A 14627-nucleotide genomic window follows, 5' to 3' on the forward strand; every position below is an offset into this window, starting at 1 on the left:
TTGGGCGAGAAAAAAAAAAAACAAAAAAATCAAAAGAAAAAAACTATAATTTAATTTAAAATATAATTTTGTTTGATTACAGAAATTCTACTTGAACATTGTAATATCAAAAAAACTAGTAATTAACGTTTTAATAATTAAAAGTGAAATAGAAACTATCTTTCTATGTAAACCTAAACCAAACATGACATAAATGTGTCTTTATTTGCTTAAAATATCCAGGATTTTAAATATCAAAACGATAGAACAGAGGCGGATTCTTTTATGTTGGAGGGGGTGGGGTTATCGAAATATTCTTCTTGAGTGGGTGTAATGTAGATATCTCACCAAGCGAAGCGTGGCGAGAAATATTTTGTGGTAAAAGTAGCTAAAACCGCCTAAATCCATCCTGACAACAATCTACAATCACCATAATTCACAAGAAAACGAGATTGAACACGAAAACAAGTAGAACAGAGACAGTTCTCTATCTGGTGTACACAAGCTGACCCTCCATTTTAAAAAAGAAATCAAGCGAATGTTATGTCAACGGTTGCTGGGAAAACTGGTATTACATTCATATTAGTCAATCAAATATATTCATTTTCTTGGGATCCCATGTAATACGCGCGCGGTAGTACGGGTCGGGGGCCTTGACCGTTTATGCATACTTCGGCAAAATTAGGATTTCGAGCAGGATAAGTAAATTTCAAAGATGAAAGCACCCTGCTACATCCACTCAAATCATGGTTCAAAAATCTATTCACAGGTTTCAAAAGCACAACATTAAAATCCTTAAGAACGGAATACAATGAATTACCGGTATATATCTGGTCTTGCCAAGTATTTATATGCTACACATCTGATGTATTCCTTCCTTGTAATTTCATCCCTTCTATTTGTTGTAAATGCCAACTGTTGACGAAATCCATCTTTTCTTTCTCTGGTTTGCGTACAGACGTGGGCATTTCAAAAGTTCTACTGTTGACATAAGTAACGGTCTGGATTTTCTTGATGACATCCATAAAGACATATATGTTAGGGTGGTGCGAATAGATTCATCTGGGAGAAGGGATGGTAGCCCAAAATTTTACAATAGCCATTTACCAGGGTCACTTGATTTGTCTTTGGCACTCATACCACATCTTCTTAGATCTATTTATACTCTGTGCTTAGCCAAACAGACTGGATTTTACTCCTTATGTTTTGAGCAAGATCAAACCGACAACAATCTATTTGGAGGGGACAACAGTTATATACATGTTATAACCGACAATTCATAACATATATATGGCTAACGGAAAAGGTTTAGAATGATGAATAAAAAATAACATTCACATGAAATTTACCTGTACACAATCGGTACAAATGAAAAAAAATTGCGCAAATGAAAGATCGATTTTTTTTTAAAAATCGGTGCAAATGTCATACGCCCATAGTCACCCCGTATAACCCCGATACAAATGAATCCGGACGTTGATGCGTTCGAAGTGATAATCAGTACAACAATTGGGATGACAACAATTTCGAATGCCATTCTAGAACTTGTGTGGGAATCTCTCAATGTGTCTATGTACATGGTAGTTTATCTAATCAATTATACAGTTGTTGCATGTTTCAGATTGTGTATAGAACGTTTGATAAAACTGCTAGACGCAAAACGCACAGACATGGTGCAATTTTCTAAGCTTTATGAGGAAAACAATGTTGAATATCTGTTCTTACATATACTTTTGCGTAGCAATACTTCAAGCAATAATAAATAACTACACGTTAAATTACTAGGTGCATTCAACTGTTGTATATACACACAGAATATACACGATATCATACTAAAGTTTCCTCTTACTGTACCATTCGTTTCACCGAGTGTGTCATGTTCGTTGCTCTTTTATAAATAATCAATGTACAATTCGTTGACAAAAACCGTCACAAATCCCTTACTTTTTAAGGTATTCGAGATGGCATCAGCGACCCTTTTTCTGTGTTTTATTGTAAATTTTATTTGTAAACTTTGTCGAAATAGTAGACAATAAAATTATCAGTCTTTCAAGGCCAACATTGAAAAGCACACATCTGACGGCAATTTTTCAAATGAAGAACTAGGAATTTCAGTGTTATTCCAGATGAAAAAAAAGTTTCAAGAAATATATAATAGCCAATAAAAGTTCTATAACTCTTACTTTTCACAATTTTACTTTTCACAATTTGAGGCCCTTTCAAATGCAGATTTTGGTCAAAGTTAGCTAAAAAACGAAAGCAGCCATAGGATCTCGATGAATATTTTATGTCAAATGAATTAGATCATATTCCAACTGTTTTATTTATATATATATATATAAAAATGTAGATGTGGTGTGATGGCCAATGAGACAACTATCCACCAAAGTTGAAATGAAGTGGATGTAAGCAATCATAGTCCGTCGTACGGCATTCAACAATGAGAAACCCTATACCGTATAGTCGGCTATAAAAGGCCCCGATATAAAAAAAAAGTGAAACAATTAAAATGAGAAAACTAACGGCCTAATGTATAACTAAATAATTAACGAAAAACAAATATGACAGACATACCTTTGTACCACAGGCTCCTAACTTTGGAGAGGTAAATAAATAATGCGGCGGGGTTATACATGTGAACTCTCAACCCTCATTCTAACTCATTCTAACCTGGGACACTGGTGTAATTTCACAACATGATAAAAAAAAAAAACTGCACAAATCAGTTGCAATTGGTTTGACTCAAAATTCGATACGAGGCACAAAAACATCTAATATAAAACAATACACATGAAGAACCGAAATAAGAGTACTTGTAGTTACTGATAGTTATTTCGGAGCCAATTACAACTAAAAGATCAATCATGTTCAAGACTAAAGTATCAATCAGTATATGTCCAATGGATTTAGCACCAAAGACGTCATAGCAACGCATAAACTTTTGCAATGCCAAAAAAAAAAAGTAAACAGTATCGAGAGGATGTACGAGCTCATGAGTTCTCATAAGTGTGCATATTTAGTATTATTTATTTAGTTATGCTTTGATTTTTCAAACACAAATTCAATGTTAGTACCGATAAAACTATATGTAAAGATTTTACTACTGTTGATAAACTTTCCTTTAAGAATATTCTAAAGATTAATTAGTTTACTCGGATCTTGTCTAAATTTACGGGCTATTTAAACAACATCTCCGTAAAAATTGGGGTATGATATTTCGTTTTTTAAGAAGTATTCGACAGGTACAACCAAACTTTCTTACCAAATCTTTATTATATATGAAAGAATTTGGTAAGGTCTATTCTCATCTTGTGTTTTAACACCACTGTCTTAGTTTAAGCAGATGATTGACTTGCAAACATGTTAAACCAACCGCATTATGTACTGATGACCCCAAAGAATGAATTGGGAATACAGATATGGTCACTTTGGTCTTCTTCCGACCGGCAGGGAAACCCTCGCCAAGTTGTTCGTCCGTTTAGCTGTGCGAGATGTACAAGTACGCAGCATCGTCTAGTCAGAATGGGAATGTTATATATAATGCATCGTGTAGAGAGAGTGCCTAGCTCTCTGTACTTAAAGAACCCTTACAACAACTCTATGAGAGGTCCGAAGTGGCCTGTTGCAAGGCAAAATGTGTGTCTCTATCCAAAATACCCTCCTTTTATCCATTGGCAGTCCAAACTTCCCCGACGTAATTCTGGACAGCCCACCATTACAGAACCTATACCTAGTGTATACATTGTTAAATTGTGCTCATGTGGACGTTAAACAACCAACAATTAACCATTACGTACCGGTGTCATTGACAAAGAGGGCTCCAGAAAATTTTCACCAATACGAACTTTGAAAACGTTTCATATTTTATTGATAATTATAAAGACATGATAGCATCAACAAACCAAATGTCTACGATTAGGTAGATGATTGATGTTTTACCCAACCGCATTATGTACCGATGACCCCAAGGGTAACTGGGGAACATGCATATCGGTAGTAAGACTCTCGCTCAAGTGTCGCGTCCGTTTGGTTGTGTTGAGTGTCTTAATTAGCGGTCATGCCGGTCAGATTTTGGACGTTCACTCCGATGCCTCGTGTATAGAGTGCCATGCCGTCTGCACGTTATGAACCATTGCAACAACTCTTTGAGGGGCCCACAGGTGGTATTTTGCAAGGCTTAATTTTATTTTCCAATGCCAGTTTTAATCCGCCCCAACCACCACCACCACCATCTCATCCCAGGAACATATATATTGACATTAGATATACTGTTCCCAGCTCAACCCGATCAACCTTTATCATAGGACCTACATATTGTATTTATTGTTAATTAATAATGTACAAGTATGAAATATTTGCCATATGACGCTAGGAAACCAACAATTAATCATATTGCACGTGCATCAGTCAGTCCATTTAGTCATTTCTGTCCTATTTTTTAAGTTAAAAAAATATGCAGGAACTTGAGCTTCCTATTTAAATGCTAACATTCTTATCTTGCTGACAACTTTAAAAATGGCAAATGTTTGGAAAGTCACTTTTTGTGTTTCTAAATGCTTGTAGTTGCTAACTGTTGTAACATTGAATTTGTATTTCACCACAAATACAACCACACTTTATTTTAAGTATGTGTAAGGGAACAACCATTTAACATCCGGGGGGGGGGGGGGGGGGGGGGGGGGGTTATGGTTTTTTTTCTAAAAAAAATATTCTGATCCCTAATTCGGTGAAAAAAATATTCTGGTCAAGCAGATGACAAAAAAATTTATTCTGAATGTAAAATTCCCCCATATCTTATAGTGTTAAATTTTGAAAAAAAATAATCTGATTGATCGCGTCGAAAAACTAAATATATTTATTTCTGATTAATAAAAAAAAGCCATAACCCCCCCCCCCCCCCCCCCCCCCCACCCCCTTTTGAAGTTAAATGGTTGCTCCCTAAAGTTTTATATCATTGACAAATTTTAATTAAACAGGCGATTTTGGCAGGTTCAAAACGAAGTGGATCTATTTTGTGCATAAGCATAAATTTCGTCGAAAAAAATTCCAGAGAAAGATTATAGATTGATCTTTCTAAAGCATTAATTTGCATCTCTACCCCCGGCGATAGATTTTTTTTGGAAAAAAATCCCCAAAATGGGCAATAATTGCATCGAAAAAAAAGAAAGTCGGGTGCACCTTTTCATGTTCGGGCTTCTTTCTTGGAAACGTATAACGCAAAAATATTTAAAACATCATCTCGCTTCAGATTCTATTATTGTTATATATTTAGGCTACAGATTGATTAAATAACATTGAAAATTCCCAGTAATAAAAAATAAAATATATGGGTCAAGTGAAGAGTCATATAAACAGAGTAGGTGTGTTCGAATAACAATTTTTTACTAAAAGTACTTGACGTTGGACTTTTCAACTGGATCTTAAAAATGCATAACTTCAAAAAAACTTCATTTTATGTGTGTGTTTTCTACGGTTATTGGTCTTCAATCTCTGAAATTTTTTAGTCTGCCTTCCACGAAATATTTAATTAGAATTTTTTTAAATGTTTTTGAACTTTCGAAAATTCCACCAGACAACTGTTCAGACAATAGTTTTAAATAGATTGAATGCAGAAAAGTACATAAAATGATGCTCAATAGCTAGTAGATACATTTGTCTTTTAAAATACAACTGGCATATAAGGATCGTAATGGTGCTATGTGGATAAATTTATCGATTATCAAGAGTTAAATTGACAACGCGTCATCCGTACAATGGCTGCCAGTTTTACGATTGTAAAAATTGACTGGCGTAATGGGGAGATAATTTTGACGAAGTAGAATCCTGCCTGATTTGTTGTATTCAATTGCTGACCAGGAGGAAACCCAGTTGAAATCAAACAAAAGAAATGGAACTCTTTGTTAGAGAAGGAGAAAAAAGCCAAATTGGTATATTTGAATTGTTTACGTCTGTTTCTATGGGCTGTAAAAGTTTAATAAAAGTGCATAATTTAGGATTTTTTGCATCTTATATACATGTTTTGACTTAAATTATAGTATGGAGCTTCGAGATATTTGTAAACTTTTAAATTATAGACAAATTTTCATAAAACAGTCGATTATGGTAGGTTCAAATCCAAGTGGATATTTTTTGTGCATAAGCATAAATTCCGCCGAAAAAAAAAATCCATAAATACTATTAAATAGATAATAGATTCATCTTTTTAAAGCATTAATTTGCATCTCTGCCCCCGGCGATAGTTGTTTGGGGAAAAATCCTGAAAATGGACAATAGTTGCATTAAAAAGAGAAAGTCGATTGCATCTTTTTATGTTTGGGCATGTTTGATTCAACTGTTATGTCTTGAAAACGTTTGAAGCAAAAATATTTGCTACATCATCTCGCTTCATATTCTATTATTTTTATATATTTAAGCTACAGGTTGATTTAATAAAATTTAAAATTCACAGTACTAAAGAATGAAATATATGGGTCAAGTGAAATACCTTTCTAATGAGTCATAACAACAGAGTAGGTGGGTTCGTATTACAAATTTTTAATAAAAGTACTTGACGACAGACTTTACAACTGGATCTTAAAAATGCATAACTTCAAAAAACTTCATTTTTTGTGTGTGTTATCTAGGGTTATTAGTCTTCCGATCAGACAATAATTTTAAGTTGACTGAATGCAGAAAAGTACATTAAATGATGCCCAATAGCTAGTAGATACATTTGTCTTTTAAAATACAACTGGCATATAAGGATCGTAATGGTGCTATGTGGATAAATTTATTGGTTTTCAAGAGCTAAATTGGCAGCGCGTCATCCCTACATGTCCATTTTTACGATTTTAAAAATTGACTGGCGTAATGGGGAGATAATTTTGACGAAGTAGAATCCTCACTGTGACTGCCATGTTTTGCTTTTTTTATTTCTTGCGGTAGTATAGATAAGATCTTTTGTTTTATTATTTTTTAAAAAGCTAACATATTTTTATCCTATACGTGTGTGTGTGGGTGTGGGATTTGCTCATTGTTAAATGTTTTTTGGTAAACATTTAGAAAAATGCTATCAAATTGGCAGTCGGACGCGTATATCTGTCGAGCAATTGTATTTTCCTACCAACTTGCACTTCCAAATAGATAATGAAACTTCTTACGTGTACAAAATACCTCCAAGAGTATTTCAACAATACAACGGATAGTATATAATGCTTTATGCATGCTATGGTGGTAAATTAATTTTTTTAATTTGTATATAGGTTAAAAACACATGAAAGCATACTTTAATACGTACAAAGTTCATTTAACAAATACAATATTGTCGCAACGAATCGAACAGTACAAAACAGTGTAACGATAACGAACCGTACACAATATGAAAACAAAGACACGTTTAAACATGCATTTCTTTGTTTCTAGGTAAAACCTACGATCTTAATTAGTTTGTTAGTTTTAAACATGATATTTTTGAAAATGTATGTTTTAAAAAATATGAGGCACGAGAAACTTAAAATTTTGATCATCTAAAAATAGCAAGCATGCTTTTATCAGTGGCATGGTCGTGCGTTATTTAATATTTCCCTATAAAAATATCACATATTTGAAATACCTTGCAGTAAGTAATGAGGAGTATGGCAAAGAATATATTCGAGCAAATTATCCGAAGAATTAATATTGGACTTTCTTTAAAATTGTAAATTCTTCACTGTCTGAACTCAGTGGTACACGGTGTGTTCGATCCGACCGCGTCAACGTCCGGATTCATTTGTATCGAGGTTATACGGGGTGATAGTAGACAATGAAAAAATGTCCCAAATGTATCCGTTCGTTTGCATATTTACTGCCACTGTTTCGTTAGTAGTGCGTAATTTGCATTGAAGCATTTTTTAAAGATGAATACCATGTATATTTTTTTTTATAAATTTGATAGTTTATTCGCTAGTGTATAAAACCGTTGTGGTTAACTGTTCTTTTTTGTTGGATCTTATTTTACTTCCTTTTTTTTTTTTTGGGGGGGGGGGGGTTGTATAGAGAGTACATAAGTCAAATAAACATTGTTTAATTCATATAAATAGAAAAAAGTAAGCATCAGTAACGGGAATGAAATGATGCATTGTAAACAAAAGACACTATTTAAAATATATAGAAAAGATAAGCAATTATTATCTACAAATTTGCATTAGCATGGAAAAGGATTCACCATATTGAACTAACGACACGCGAATTCACACAATCGAAGAAGTAATAAAACCATATCACATGTTCAATTGCAAAAAACAATTAATCGAACAATTTCACAATTTGAAGTAATTTTATGAGATTGGACATTGATACGAATCTATATCCGCTGCGATGACAATTTTATTTTTCTTACAGCTTAAAGACAGTTAATTGCTAAATGACTCTGCAGCTACGTAATTTCAATAAGATTCAATTAGTAACAAAGAAAAGAATGTATATTATTTGACCAAATCTGTCTTTCAAGCTGAGAAACGGAGAGGAAATGGGGGTTATAAAACTGTCACATCTAACTAGGCTGCTGTTTTTTTCAAAGTTTGTGATAATCTCAAATGACGAAAGCTTAAAACTTTAAACTAGATTATTTCATATGATGCAATAGAACGATTAAACGTGAGGTTTTCATTTCTCTTTTAATGTATGTATAGCAATCATTAATATCTAATCTAGCTATTTTGTACCAAAAAATATGTCTAAACTCCTCTCGAAATGTGATAGAAAAAAGATCTCCAATGAACCCCAATTCTGAATAAATCAATACATCGAACAATTTATATGCTACTTTTTAATACTGAAATAGATAACAATACATTATATTAATGTCTTGAATATTTTAACAAACAAATTTTATAAATCTTTTAATATTTTTTTATAGGCAGTGGCTATTGTTACGGCTCTAGGTAAGCGGAAGTAATTTTTTACAGTAAACATGATTTAGTTTACAGATATGCAATTCAAAGAACTGATTCTTATTTCAAAATCTACTTTCATTGAAATATTTTTGACTAATTTTGTTAGATTGTATCATGTGTTATCAAATTTATATGCAATGCGATTTTTAACTTCTATTTTTTTTTTTTTTACAATATACTGTTAAAAAATCGGAGATTTTATTTTTATGCATACATGTATCATTAGACAGTGACTGATTTTAGAAGTTATTTAGACATGAACTACATGTTTTTATACGATTTCACTGATACAAATCGATGCTCAATAATTTTATTTTTATTTCTTTTAACAATTTCCTTATTTCAAGCCGATCGTGAAAGACCCTCATGGGTAGTCAGGTCTTTAAAAAAATCGTCTTTATTTTCACTTTGACTAATAAATGATTTTAACGATTATATTTAGGACTATTATAATACAAAGTACTAGTATAACAGTCCAAGATTATATGTATCTCAAATACTGTTACTGTTATCTTATAATATTTAACTATATGATTAGTTTATGTTGTCAATATGAATAAGGAGATGTGGTATAATTGTCAATGAGATAATTGTCCACCAGAGATCAAATGACATAGAAGTTAACAACTATAGGTCACCATATGGTCTTCAAAAATGAACAAAAACCATACCGCATAATTGATATAACTTAAAACAGATTTTGTTATTCACCTTGTTGATATTTAATTAAATTCCACTATGCTGTTTCTTTGTGCAATTCATGTAAACTGTCGAATAATGATAATAGATTTTCATTTTCATTGTAGGGGCGATTCATTTCTATTGTACATGCGATGCATTTTCACAGAAGGAAATTAATTAATTTTCATCATATAAAGTCTTAATTCAGCCGACTGTCTAACAAAATTTATGATTTTAGAAGGATTGATTATATATGCATACTTTGTGAGTGAAAGTCTGAGGTAGTTTATAAAAATAGCATTTATTGCTCATATACTAGTAGTCAATTCTATTTTCTCTAATAATTTGTCCAGATCTAGATCTATATGTAGGATAAAATTTATCCTTTCCTATGACACACCATCATTGATGTCATTAAATACATATATCTTGGACAGTTAAGCTAATCAACGTCACCTAAAAAACAAAGTTTTCGGTTCCAGTCTTAATCTACATCACATACTAATAAAACGCCATTAGAGCTATTTTCCTAATGCTTGTAGTTTAAAGGTGTGATTGGCTTGCTAGCTTTGTTTGTATAAATGTTTGCTTAAACATTGTAATTAAGATTGAGCAAATATTTATACAAACAAAGCAATCAAGACAACCAAACCTTACGTTGGTTTTACCCGTGTATATTCAAGTAAGCATCTACGACTAGCTTGCATTTCAAATTGTAAATATCATCAATATTAAAGTCATTAAGAGACTATTTTCAGTTGTTGCATGTCGAATTATCATACAAAATAACAATGAAAATTCATTGCATCTCCAAAAATGATCGCATTTATAGTTAAAATGAATCGCCTTCAGTAATCAATATTATGGATTCAGTAATCAATATTATGGATTCAGTTGCTTTAATTAATTTTGGACTGTGATCCTGTGATTATACATTAACAAGTTAAATTCAAAAAAAAAATTGTGTTAAAATATACTTTCAAATCAATTATTTTGTATTTCCATTTTCCAAAAGTGAACAATCACAGTTTTTCCCATCATCCTTAATACAATAGACATACTTATGGCAAGCCGTTTTACTATTTATTCTAACTTCAAGATATCTCATTAACTTTATTAGATATCTTATATAATTTATAAGATATCTAATATAATTTATGATATATCTTATATAGTTTATAAGATATCTTATATATTTTATAAGAAATCTTATATAGTTTATAAGATATCTCATATAATTTTCTTTATAAGATATCTTATAAATTATATGAGATATCTTTTAAACTATATAAGATATCTTATGAATTATATAAGATATCTTATAAGGTATATAAGATATCTTATTGATTTATATATTATATAAGATATCTCATATAATTTATAAGATATCTTATATAAAATTGAGAATGGAAATGGGGAATGTGTCAAAGAGACAACAACCCGACCATAGAGCAGACAATAGCCGAAGGCCACCAATGGGTCTTCAATGCAGCGAGAAACTCCCGCACCCGGAGGCGTCCTTCAGCTGGCCCCTAAACAAATATGTATACTAGTTCAGTGATAATGGACGTCATACTAAACTCCAAATTATACACAAGAAACTAAAATTAAAAATGATACAAGACTAACAAAGGCCAGAGGCTCCTGACTTGGGACAGGAGCAAAAATGCGGCGGGGTTAAACATGTTTTTTGAGATCTCAACCCTCCCCCTACAACAGTACGCACAGTAAAACTCAGTTTAAGAGAAGTCCGAGTCCGATGTCAGAATAGGAAACAAAAGAAAATAAACAAAATGACAATAATACATAAATAACAACAGACTACTAGCAGTTACTGACATGCCAGCTCCAGACCTCAATTAAACTAATTGAAAGATTATGTCTTCATCATATGAATATCAGGCACAATCCCTCCTGTTTTATAGTTTATAAGATATCATATAAATTTTATAAGATATCTTATATAGTTTATAAGATATCTCATATTGTTTATAAGATATCTGATATAGTTTATAAGATATCTCATATGATTTATAAGATATCTTATATAATTTTCTTTATAAGATATCTTATAAACTATATAAGATATCTTATAAACTATATAAGATATCTTATTAACTATATAAGATATCTTATTAACTGTATAAGATATCTTATAAACTATTTTAAATATCTTATAAACTATATTAGATATCTTATAAAGTATATAAAATATCTTAAAAGTATATAATATATCTTATATCATATATCATATAACAAATAATTACGTCTAATGGAAAAGGGGGAATTGAAAATTCTATCTGAAAGTCATTTCAAGAAAATTCGCTCTAAACTCATCGACCCGGTTTGAGCTGGTTACAACTGTAGATATAAATTTTTGCCAGTCACATTATCTTTCCATCGGTTTTATCTAATATATGTAAATTTTCTCAAATACCCGTTAGTATTTTTCAATTCTTGATCTGGATTATTAGCATTTAAGGGATAACAAATTTCTTGAACCTTTGCGGAATATAAATTTGAATCTGGGAAATCAAAGATCATATGCTCAAGGCAAAAGTACAATGATCATTCGGCAAATATTAAACTTTTGGCACCAGAAAAGAAGGCAGCTATAGAATATATATTATAACTAAAAATAGTACGAAATAGTTACCATTAGAGTAAACTAAAGTAAACAAGAATGACGAGGAAAATTGTATAGTTTATGTTTTTTTCTAAAGGAACTGTATGGTATTTTGGGAAAACACACAAAGAAAAAGGTAAAGAAAACCGCTAATAGTTGCTTTGTAAACCATTTCCATGATTCCATTGTACTATTTCTTCCATTTTGTTAAAATTGTAACACGATTGAAAGTGCAAAGGGAAGGGGGTAGTAGTAAAATCCATTTTATCTAAAGAGTTATACGAGCGCATTGCATTTGCGCCATTTTTTACAAAATCGCGTCAAAATTTGCTTTTCAAAGGTGGCTTCTATTTTCTTTAATTGATGTTTTCACAATATTTGATGTGCAACATAAACAGCAAAGTCATTAAGGTCGTGAATTTACAGCTTTGGCTATATCCGAATTAATGCTAATAACAAATAAATTCCCAGACAATTTTCTATCCATATTAAAATAAAGAGATGTGGTATGATTGCAAATGAAACAACTTTCCTACACCTTTACATATATTTTAAGAGATTTCTTCAATGACTTTTGTTATCAATATTTTACTGATGATTTTATTTCAGGTAATTGACATTTAAAAACTTTAGTTCTTATTATTTCATCATGTACCAAATGAATTTTAACTTTGAATAAATTTCTTTTTATTTACTATCATTTTCATTTCAGGCATTAACATTAAATAATAAAGAAAAACAAAAGCCTTCTGATAAACCGCCACTTCACTCTCAAATTAAGAACGTATGTAAAAGTAACCCTACTCTGACACAAAATAATGCTTTTGATGTCATTGTTTACTTAAACTGACCAACAAATTTGCAGAAATGAAACTTTTGATGAAAGAGAAATATATATTCAACACCATTTTGACCCAAAATTACCTTGACTACAGACCTTCTAAAATTCAAACTGACCACACGCACGATACACGCACGCACGATACACGCACGGTGAATGCACGATACACGCACGGTGAATGCACGATACACGATACACGCACGATGAGCGATGAGCGTTACACGGAGGATTAACGAAAAATGAATGATGAATGATGAACGCACGATACACGCACGATGCACGATGAATGATGAACACACGATACACGCACGATACACGCACGGTGAATGATTCATTGACGAATGAACGATAAGCGCTTAATACACGGTTCTCAAAGCCATTTTATTTGGAATTGCATTTAAAATTGATGTATGATAATGAAAATCTATAAGGGTATACAAATTTTAGATATCTCACTTTCTGTGTTGATTGGGCGACAGTTTTACAATGCCAGTGTCGTTGATTATTGTATTAGCAGTCCTGGACTTCTAAAATCATTTAAGGACTTTGAGGTTTTAGATTCAAGTAAATTATTATCAGATGTTCATAACCCTCTTTCTGTCACTTTTTATTGTAATAAAAACTTGGCAGACGACCATGCAGAAAATGTTGATTGTAATAGTCACTATAATACTTTTAAGAAAATAAATAGATGGGATTCTGAAAAGATAAAAGATTTTCAAAATAATATTGATGTTGAAAAAATTGTAGAATTAGAACACAAACTTTGTAATATTGATTTGAACGATGTTAATAAAAATGTAGTTAATTCATTTATAGGTGATTTATGTAACATTTTTGTCAGGTGTGGGCAAGCAACTTTTGGTATCTCTACCGTAAAACGGAATAAAAAAAATGGAGAAAGTGGAAATCAAAATAAACCCTGGTTTGATGTGGAATGTAAATTTGCACGCCAAAACTACAGAAAATTAAAGAGACGATTTAAGTCGAAAAATAGTTGCCAAAACCATTTGGACATGTTAAATGCCGAAAAAGTTTATAAAAAGGTTCTCGATAACAAAAACAGAAAATATAGATATGATCTTACAAACAAAATTCAAAATTTGCGTGGCAACAACCCGAAAGAATTTTGGAAAACTCTGAATCAAGGAAAGATGAAAAAGCAACCCGATATTGATATAGGAAAATTACACGATTTTTTCAAAAATTTGAACGCTGCACCGGAAGATGATCAAACAGTGCGTTTTCCCGACATTGATCCCATGCAAAGTGAGCAGCTAAATGAACATATAAATTCGCCCTTTTCACAAGATGAAATTCTTCAGTGCATTAAGAAACTGAAGAATGACAAAGCTTGTGGAGAAGACGAAATTATAAATGAATACATAAAATCCACATCAAGCCATTTTATATGTATTTATGAGAAACTTTTTAATATTATATTCGATAAAGGCATAATTCCACAAAGTTGGCTAATTGGTACTATTAAACCTGTATATAAAAATAAAGGCGACTCTAAAGATCCAAAGAACTATAGACCAATCACTATTGTTAGTTGCCTGGGAAAACTATTCACTGGAATACTAAA

This window comes from Mytilus californianus, unplaced genomic scaffold (genome assembly GCF_021869535.1).
Source record: "Mytilus californianus isolate M0D057914Y unplaced genomic scaffold, xbMytCali1.0.p SCAF_67, whole genome shotgun sequence".
NCBI lineage: Eukaryota > Metazoa > Mollusca > Bivalvia > Mytilida > Mytilidae > Mytilus > Mytilus californianus.